We start from the raw sequence: 11,024 nt of genomic DNA, 5'->3' as shown, positions 1-11,024 counted from the left end.
TTAGTCCCACCTGCCTGGATTTGGCCTGTATCCCTTTAAATCTATCCTATCCATGTATTCAAATATTGTTTACACCTTATAATAGTACCTGGGTCAACTACCTCCTCCAGTAGTCTGTTTCATACACCTACCATCCACTGTTTAAAAAAAAAGTTACCCCCCAGGTTCCTATTAGATCCTTCCCTGCTTACCTGAAACCTGTAAACACTTGCCCCCCCCCCCCCCCTGCTCTGGGCAAAAGATTCAATGCATTCATTGATCTATTCCTCTTGATTGTACATCTCTGTGGGATCACTTGGAGGGCTGGTTAATGTCATGATTCTATGACATGAAACACAATGAGAATCATAACACATGAAAACTGATGCAAGTACACAAAGACATTGATACATCTCCTTGAAATCCTTTGCTGCTTTGTTGTGGGACATGTTCAATGTTTGCTGAGTTGACATCGATTTCTTCTAGTAAAGCTTTGGTGGCTGTCATGCATGCTGTTTATATCATTATGTGTGTGAATGGTTATGGTGGACATAAGCCTCACCATGCTGAATCAGGCTGAGAAGAGCAAAGACAAATTTCCCAGTGCACGTCGTCCACTGAAAATGGTGGCAACCATGTGAAGATGTACAAAATAGCTTTCATGTTTGTGTTAAGCATAAAAAAGGAGCAAATGCATCTAATTTCCGGGGATGTAGACGTTCCTCTTCCAGATTGAACATTGATTTACATTATAAACCCATTGCCATTACAAATAGCATCGACCAGAGTAGCTGCAAGACTACATGAAAGGCATGGAGCAAATTACAATGAGTAGCATAGTTATTAATCCCTCAGGCGGAAGGGTAGAACTTGGAAAATTACAGTGTCTGGATTGTAGGGAAAGAGGTCAAATTACAAGAATTCCAGTTCAAATCAACGAGTTGCAAACTTGCAACACACCTGTTAGCAGTCTGGGTTTAGCCAAGCATTTGCACATATTGATGGATGAGGCAGTCACAGATTTCTATATTGCCCCAATTATATTCAACTGATTTTCTTGCAATGCTGTATTTTGCATCAATGTGACTTATGTTTAGTGCAATAATCCTGTTTGATCAGACCTTCTTTTGCTGATAATTTAGAAGTGCTAACAGTGGTACATATACCTTCAGCCTGTGACAAGTGGTTATTTTATTTTAAAATTGTAGATGTAGAATGTAAAATGTCAAAATTTCTTATTCAGTAGACATCCTTTTAAAATTAATTCTATTGAGGAATCCACAACCAAGCCAGTTTTTAGCCAAGTCTGGAAACTTCAGTGGAAGACTGGGGCAAGTGATTAGTAAACACTCACCTTTTTTTCAGTGTGAATGGAAAAAGAAAACCTTGTTTAAACCACTGTTATGAACCAGGGCACTCGGTCAGTGCAGAAGAAGGGCCAGTCCAGTACAAAGGGACATCATCTTGTTCTAAGGTTTAATCAGTGCTGCTCCAATCACTCAACAAAGGTATTAAAATAGCCCTTCAGAGAGGGCCGAGGCACAAGCATTTTCTCTCCTCCCATATTGCAATGTCTACCTCGGATAATGATGCAGATATTGACCAGAAAGTTATTTGAACTTGAACATGAAACCCAGGGTTATGCCTTGTGTCAGTACTGAAAGAGCACTGCTTAATCAGGGATCAGTGCTGTTGTTCAGATGAGGTTGTAGATCTCCCCCCCCCCCCCCCCCACATCGCCATCGTTTCTCCCAACCCCTCACTGTAAGTTGATATAAAGTTTCCTGCATCAACATTTTTATCTTGTAATCAATATTCCTGAAACATTGCTTGGCTATTATCTCATTGCTGCTTGTGGATCTTGCTGTATTAAAAATAGTTGCTGAGTCTCCTACATTATAATAGTGACTACAATTCGGAAGTACATTATTGGTGGGAGATTATTCAGGTCATCAGGACAAACTCACAATTGATATAGAAACGCAAGTCGCAAGTAACCCTAATACACAACCAACTTCCGTTTGAAACATTGACATAGATTTTTCTCTCTGTATTAATGCTATTGAGTGCTTTCAGTTTCTTGTTTCACATTCCCGTGTTTCTTTTTCCTAAGTACGACTTGGTGACTTATGCAGAGTACTTCTGAGCAACTGCTCTGGTAGAGTTGCCTTGATGACCACCCCTTTTGTCAAAGAGCAACATGGGTTCCTCTGATAATGAAACAGTAGCTGAATTCTGACACTGATTCTGCAGTTAGTATTGGTGACGATACACTGCTACTGTGCAGTTCCTGTAGGATCTATCACTTTCCCTGATTTGGTACAGACTGCTGATATTGCTTGAATGCAAGAGTGCTGGCTGATCACCTTCGTGCCAAATGTAATCAGGAACTTGATAGTCATCACATAGAGCAGGATGGAATACATATGTTAAGGCAATCTCGAGAAGAACAAAAGACTGCAGTAGCAAATCCTTTACCAATTACATATCTTCAACAGAGTTGCTTTGTTGTAAGTTAATGTGTGTGGGAATTGGGGGAGAGCGACAAAATTTACATCGGCTCGGTAGGCAAAGAAGTGCCTTCTTGATCGTGATTCTGTTTTTGATAATTTGGTGAGCCCTTGTTGAATATTAAATTCCTTGCCATTATCCAATCTTAAACATAATGCTCTGAACAAAGTTTTAAAATAGCATCTACATCTAATTATGTAATTAGGCTGGGTGGCAGGGAGTTGAGGAATGGGAACTAAGAGAGGAGAAAACATCCAGAAAAGTAATTAGATTTTGAAACAAGAGCAGAATTTCATTACTGGCATCTCTGTTTCTTTAGTCTGAACAACAGATTGTATCAATCCCTTGGAATGAATAGTTTTTTTTCTTCCAGCATTCTTGACAGAGCAGAACAATGGTATTTAGATGTTATAAATTTGTGCCTTACTCTTTCTACAGGCAGATTGACATCGAAACCCTTTGCAGCTGAACACCTGTGTCAAAGCTGGAATTTAGTTTTCTAATTCTATATATCCGTTATTCTTGCCAGCACACTTGCATACCTTTATCATAATGTCAGTACACATTAACCTCCCAAATCTGGACAATGCTGGATTTCATCCATTTTGCCCACCTAACCTTTGTCCAATGCTTAAAATTAATGACCAAAAAGGAAAATTCATCATATTAGTTTGGAAATCTGCCTTAGTACAAAGGATAATTTGCTAGAAATGACTCTGCCTGAAGTTGAGTCTGACCTTAGCCTGCACTTCTAGGCATTCACTGTGCCAAACAATATGAGGCTATATACTTCAATGGACATTAAATCTTTTAATTTCATTGGAAAACACTGAAAATGTGTCTGTGTTGGTTCTGTAAATTGTCAGCATGTCCTTTGACCTGCATTAATGTCCAGAAAGGATTTAAAAAAAAAACTTCTGAATGAGCAGAACATGGGGAAAAAACATTGACACTTACTCAGCGCATGTTGAATTAAGTACTTGACTGGACAGGACTAGAATCACATGCCATCTCCTGGTTATGTTACGGAGCAAGCAGAAAATGGGATGACCTTCCATGAGTGCCAGCTGTTTGGGAAATCAACAACAAAGCAAAATTGCCCATCTGTCCCTGAAAGAAAACAAAATTATTTTTTCTCTCCTTGAATTAAATTTTATATTTAAAAAAAAATGTAGGCCTGATAACAGGCCATTTCGGCCCATGGGTCCACATGCCCAATTTACACCCAAAAAACCTACACCCTGGTACATTTTGAACTAGGAAACTGGAGACCCCGTGGGAAAACCCACGCAGACACGAGGAGAACGTACAAACTCCTTACAGACAGTGTGGGATTCGAACCCAAGTCCCGATGGCTGGCGCTGTAAAGGCTTTGTGCTAACCTCTACATCAACCTTGCCACCCCACAGATGGGGTGATGTCATTCATGCAGCAATTGTGCTAGTTCAGGTTCAAAGTTCTTTTTATTCAAGGTTCCTTTCGTCACATAATCTAATATATTTGTGAATGTGTGTCTGTTTGTTTGCTTGTTCTCCATGCAAATCCATATAGAAATGTTCCAAGAGGTTCAGAAGGGGTAACATACGATGCTAAATGTCATGACCAAATTGAATTTAACCTTTAACGTTGTATGAAGTTCAAAAGTGTTTTTTGAACAGCTTGGACTGACTTACATTATTGTTTATTATAATTGAGGTAACATTTGATGTTAAATGTCATGGCCACATTGAATTTAACTGATAAAGTCATATGAAGTTCAAAAGTTCAAAAAAATTGAACTTGCACCAGGGACACCTCAATAAGTTACAGTTCTGTGCCTCAATGTATGTTCAGAATAAAAGTAAGTGACCAAACCCAGTTCAATATGGGCCCAAAAACATGAAGCAACATTGGCAGAAGATTTTCACGAGCCCATAGAGTTAAATGAAAGAGAAAGCGAGAGACATCAGAGGAACATCAGTCTGGCCTCGCTGTTGATGCTTCCAGACATGCAAGGAGCAGGCAGCAGGAAACAGAACAGTAGTCTCAGCGCTCAGGCCTCCAGACAGGCAAGGAAGATTAGACATTGAAGGTAGCTAGACTGCATTTGGAAGAACCCTGCTTTTGCCATGAGCAGCTCTATGTTGGATGTTCATGTGTTGAAAGCCCAAACAGTCTTTATGTAAATGCTCCAGGTGGAACAACTAAGAACATTGTTTATTATGAAGCCCTTAGCTGAGAATTTTTTGTTTATGTTTTGCCAGAGTCAACTTTGTTTGAACCGTGTATCTCCGTTACAAAGAATATAACTGTTGTGTTTGAAAAAAACATTAATGCAGAATTACCATGAAGTTTTTTGGTATTTTGTTTCAACCATGTAGTCAACAATGCTGGTATCCTGCTAATAATACATAAAAATAACATATGTGATACAGTTCAACTTTTGTCTGCTGTAAGAGAAACAAAGAGTTGTCATGGATATTGCCCAGCACCTCCGACAATGAGAGAGAGAGAAGCAAAAGAGAGTCCCTTCACCCTGAATATCGGTGGATTTTCCTCCAGCAATCCTGCAGCCACATTCCTGTTCAAACCATTGGCATCCTGAACTCCAGGTACAAACCATCAACACGACCATGAAACCTTCAGCACTTGAGGCCCTTTTGGAGCTCTTCTTGCCCTCAGCACCCTCTTGAATCCTGATTCTTATACTTGGAACCCATTAGCCAGTCTCCAGCAGCCAGCAAACTGCTGGGAGTTCTTCACCTGCAAGTCTCCAGCAGCCCATCGCGTGTATGCGTCCTTCAGCTGCTGAGCCCCTGCTGATCAACTGCCCTGCTTACCTTCCTGTTGGGTCATCTTCTATGTTTCTCCTCAATGGGGGCTGTTCTCCCCATTTCTGGTGGCCTGCACCAGTCCACTGCTCCCCCAGAGTTTACAACACCTCGTTGAAAGCAGCCCAGCACATGTGCCACCATCTTGGGCACAGATTTCTGTGGTTGCACAGTTTTTTTTCCACAGTTTCCATGTATTACCTCCAATAGTATAATTAAAATCCATGATCTCAATCAAAACTGCCACAAATTTGTGATTAGTTTTTCTCTGTCAAAACCTTTCATTCAATTGTACTGAATCGTGGTTCTCTTTGGTACAGTATGGTAAAATGAAAGATTGATCTTTAAATTGTTCCATGGAATCCTTGGGTTATGGCCACATTAGGAGTCACCCAATGCTGTTCAAAAAGTCATATCAATTGCAAAGACTTCAGCATTGCTGGGGATCACTGTACAATGATCTGATGAAAATGACATTGTCAGTGTCATTACTGGTGCTGTCAATTGAATGTGATGCAAGTTCTCATGGCCATCATCCCAGCAATCGTGGTCCTGGTAGCCAGCTCTTGAAGGGCATGAAGCAATAGAAGTAGCAATTTCCAAGTTGTGTTGCTAAAAAGTAATTGGTTTAACATTAGGAAGAGAGAATGAGACAGTACATCCAAAGGCTCAGAGAGAGCTGCAAAATCTGATGAGGAATTGTGCCAAGGAGGTAGTTTCTTTATCCAATAGTGACATGAAGAATCTCCAGGGCTGTAATCAGGCATTCCTGCCAGGTGGTTGGCAGGATGCTCTCTGTGTGGATACTCTTGTGGACTGAAGGGAAAATAGTTATCTGATTTTGCATGACCTCCAGTGAGATGAGACAGTGAACAGCAGAGGGAGTCTGGAATGATCCTGACACCAGGAAGCTGAGAATGACCATAACATTGACCTCCACTGCAAAGGTGGCCAGCTGCATATGTCAGGTTGCATGGAAGACAAAGAATGCAGTTTGGTGTTATGCTTTTTCAAAGTACTGATTCAAGGGATTAGGTTAGTGAAAACCTGGTTGTCCTGTGAATAGATGCAATTGAAGATTTTCATGTCAACAAGGTTGATTATAAATTTTGGATATTTTCACTGATGGTCAAGTGGGGGAGTTTCTGTCAAGGAAAAGACTGCTGAGCAGAGCAAGAATTCCATGAAAAATTAGATACTTGTAGGCATCCAATGATATTCAGAAATATTCACAAAATTGGTCTACTCCTAAGCCAATTTTCCACAGCATATTTTTTTTTCAACAGAACAAATTTCTCGCCTATTTTATCAGTCGGGAAAGACTACTGTTGCTCTTTTCTGAACAGTATGGAAGCTTAAGTATGTTCGACAAAACTCTTCTACACTTTGGAAGGGCTTAAGGAGAGAGAGAGAGAGGGAAAAGCAAGTTTGCAAATGAGCAGTAAAAGCTTGCTAAACCAGCAATGCTCAGATCCTGCAAGTAAATAAAACAAAAATAGCGGGGGAGAGCTAAATGACTAGACAGGACCAGATGAGGTTATGAAATATCTAATGGAGAGTTAAGGAGAAACTTTTTAACTAAAGAGAGTTCTTAGAAAATGAAACATTACCACAAGAAGTGATTAAGTCCAGATCATCAATGGATTTCAAGAGAAAGTTAGAAAAAACCCAAGGGTGATAAAAGAACAGAAGGATATCTTAACAGGGTTAGGTAGAAGAAGTGGGTGAGGATGTCTGTAGCATAAACACTGACATGGGATCCGTTGGGCTAAGTGACCATTTTTGTGTAATTCCATTTCTTGGAAAATTGCTGAATTGATAAAAAGTAGAAACATTTGCTTCTCACTCTCAGCATTGACCTAGATAGTATGTTCCCATTATCTTCTCAGAAACTATTTTTAGGCTAGAAGCTTGGGCCTCAGTTGAAGATATCCAGTCTGAACATCTGGAAAACATCCAAAATCTAGACTTGAAGTAAATTGCTCTTCAAAAAGTATTTACATTTTTTAATACTTTCAATCTTTAAATAAATACTTATTTTAAGTTTTATATAAATTCACAGCATCGATTTACTTGTAAAACATACTTGTAAAACATACTTGTAAAAAATGACATTACATATAGATAACACCAAACTATAATTCAAATTGATCTCTGATCTGAACACTCTTTAGTCACAAGGAATTTGTACTAGAGATCTTTTACTGTATCTTGTTGTACTTTGTAGGCCCATCCTGTCTGTATCGTTGTTCACAGCTAGACACGTTTATAACAGGCCTTCTGCTAACAATACAATTACTATCTAAAATGTGAAACAGAAGTTGCACAACTTTCAACAGATTAATCTATTAAGAATGATCTGGATGATAATGAACTGGCTTAGACAGCATAGGGCTGGTAGGATCTCTTCATACAAGTCACAAACACAGGAACCAATATAATTTAATAGTCTGTATACTGCATTTTGATGTCAGAAATTCAGGTATTTTCTTAAAATCTCTGTGGAAATTAAAAGGAATTCAAACCACAGAAGTGCTGGAGAAATTCAGCAGGTCACATAGAGTTCTTTATGTAGTAAAGGTGCATAACCAACATTTTGGGCCTGAGCCCTCCATCAAGTTAATTATTGTTCTACAGTGATGTTAATTGGGAAGCACAGGTTTGTTAGCTTTATTTAGATGTCCCACGATAATAGATTTTACCATCTATGTTACGTCTAGTCACCATTGATAGAAATGCCCACATGGGAAAAAAAGTGGGCTGAAACAATCAAAAATTCCATCTTGCAGAAGATTAGTGGTTCTCTTTCAGTTTATATTTTTTATTTGCAGGGGGAAAATAGAAAAAAAAAGATTAAAAATATAAACTGGTTTCATTAATGATGTCTGTCAGTCTTAAATCTGATTTAAAACACACCATTTACAACTGTGCGCACTGGAACAAATTCTGCATCAAGTCCGCTCTGAATATGCCTTGAAGCTCTTTTTGAGTTCCGCATACATATTATAACTTATTACTTGATTCCCTTGTATTGGTCATGGACAATTTTTATATATCTGTATCTTATCCTAACTATCTTTCAATTTGTGTCTCATTCTCTTTTGTCTACTTCATTTTATCTTTCTGCTTTTCAAATTCCCTCATCACATTCAGTCAAATTCTCTGTTTCTGGACTTCTTAATTTAATTCATTGTTCTTTTCTTCTTCTTTAATTTTAAACATGGCCCATATTTGTCCTGTCTTTCCCATCTGAAGTTTTATTGGTTTTCTTGATTTTGGATCTTGATTTTACAACAACGTCATAGGCAATTCTGGGACTGGATGTATGAAGGGTGCAGTGTGAGGGAAGGAAACAAAGAGATTATGTGAAAACTTATTAAGACATGATTAGGCTTGGTTAAGGAGACACTTTCACAATAGAGGGCATGGGTTGAAGTCTGGGAGTAGGTCATTATCAAGGCTTGTAAGATGAGAGCAGAACCAGGGATTTGCAGGTTCTATGTAATGGTATCCTTGTTCATGATCTCCCTCACAAGAAATCTTTTACCTCATGGGCTCATCTATTTCCTTTTTGAAAATATCTTAGCTACTTGCTAGGGTGGCCATTCCAAAGGAGGTCATGGTCATAGGGTACTATATATAAATGCAAATGCACTGTTATGTGTGTGTGAGTGTGTGTGTATTTATGTGTGTATATATATCCATGTCCTTCTTTGGAATGGCCACCCTACCATTTGCCTGTTAATCAATCTGTCTTCATTTCTCTATTGGATGAAGTACAATTTGTACTTATGGTTTCTGATTTGGAAATGTCTCAAAAAATAAAGTTTCTCTCCAAAAATATCTTTTAAACCAAATGATCATGATTCTAAAGCCCTCTATTCAGCTTCTGCCATTTCTTTTCAGAAAAAAAAAATCCCCAGGCAATAATCTAAATTTTGCACCATGACTTGTTATTACTGTAAAACCCCTGGTATCCAGCACCTGTGTGGATTGGCATAGTAGTGTATTTTCCAGTTGCTTGAGACTTTCTCTTACAATGCCTAACTAATAACCTGCATTAAAAATAAATAGTTTAAAAGATTACATTGAACAAACTTCACTTGCATGAATAAGTAAACCTTAAAGCATTTTACTTTATTTTCAGTCACATTCTTTGAAAACATTTAAACCATCGCTGCATCTGCAGGTTCCTCCCCCTCCATAGAGTGCCTGAGGGGTGAACAGTAACATTATAGATAAATAACCTCCACCTACCCCAAATTTACAGATAAAGCCTCTGACCAGGGCAACTCATACGAAGCAGGGATAAAGAGACACTTTAAGAGAATCAACCCAATGATGAGTGGCATCAACTAGCTCTTGATCCTGGGTGACAACAGTTGCTGTTTCACACAACTTTATTCAAACAGCTTCTATGAGCAAAGCACGATCAAACACTCTGCTGGCTCAATATTTGCCCCCATCTTCACCAAATGTTTATATGTTATTTCAGAGAACATTAACTTTTACAATTTCAAACTTGTGTATTTTTATCTATTACTTTATTCTTATTTACTTTATTTTTAAAATTTATTTTTCTTTATTTTTTTTCCATTTGTATGAATTCTGGATACCAAGGGTTTTAATGTATTTTTTTTTACCTCTTTCTTTTATATTATTACCCTTTTTTCTATTCTTATGTATTGTGTGCTTTACAGTATGTACCTGGAAGCTGCAGCAAGTACAACTTTCAATATTGTACTTATACATGTTGCAATAAGCTTCATTCATTCATTCTCTCAGAAATGGGATCATCCTCTTACAAATTTAATTTTGCTCTTCCTAGGGCAGATTGGATAGTATAATTGTAAGGAGTTTGTTTGATCTTGGTCATCACTGCTAGAGCTGCTCTAACGACAGTGCTACCATTGGTGTGGATCCAAAAGAATGGGGCCAGACAAAAGTTGAAGTATACAACAAAATTAATTTTTTTAATGTATCATAATGTGTCAATAAAAGGAACCTTGAATAATCTTAACTAAGTCCAAAAGTTTTGTTGGGTTTTCACTGTTGAGCTTGAAGGAATGGTGGCTAGTGAGGTGATGGAGTGTAACAAAGCAATAAGCAAGCAAAAATTTGCAGCATGAGAACTGGAGATCCGGTGAAGGAGTAGGGTATATACACCAGCTTGAAATCCTTGTTGTGCTTGAGAATTGAATAATGGAGGGGACACAACTACAGAGGAGCTACAAGTGTGGAAATGCTCAAAATGTTCAGCAGGCCAGTAGCATAAAAACACAAAGGGGTAAAAAAATCATGTTGTTAAAGTAAATGGCCTTGAACCTGAGGAAGGCTGTGTATAAGCAGCACATAGATCACCCTCCCCAGAGAAATGGCAGCAAGCTTGTGTTGAGTCAGAATAAAAAGCTCACTCGAGGAACCAGAATGGATAAAGGGCAGTCTTATGTCATTTGCCACAACTTCAGAGAGTCCCAAAGTTCTTTTCAACAAATTATTTTTAAAATTTGAGATCATTGTTGTAATACAGTAAAAAAGGAGCCAACTTATGCACAGCAAGCTCCCACAACATAATGCAGATCTTCTGTTTGTGTTTAATTATATTGATTGAGTGATAAGTTCTGCCCAGAAATTCTGAATTTTGAATTTGTGAAATGTACACCAGCTGTGTATTTTAACCAACAATATCATGGTTGGTTGTCTTTGCATAATTACAGGATAGCA

Source organism: Narcine bancroftii, chromosome 4, assembly GCF_036971445.1.
Source record: "Narcine bancroftii isolate sNarBan1 chromosome 4, sNarBan1.hap1, whole genome shotgun sequence".
Taxonomy (NCBI): Eukaryota; Metazoa; Chordata; class Chondrichthyes; order Torpediniformes; family Narcinidae; genus Narcine; species Narcine bancroftii.
The sequence above is the reverse complement of the archived record's forward strand: the minus strand, read 5'-3'. Positions refer to the sequence as shown.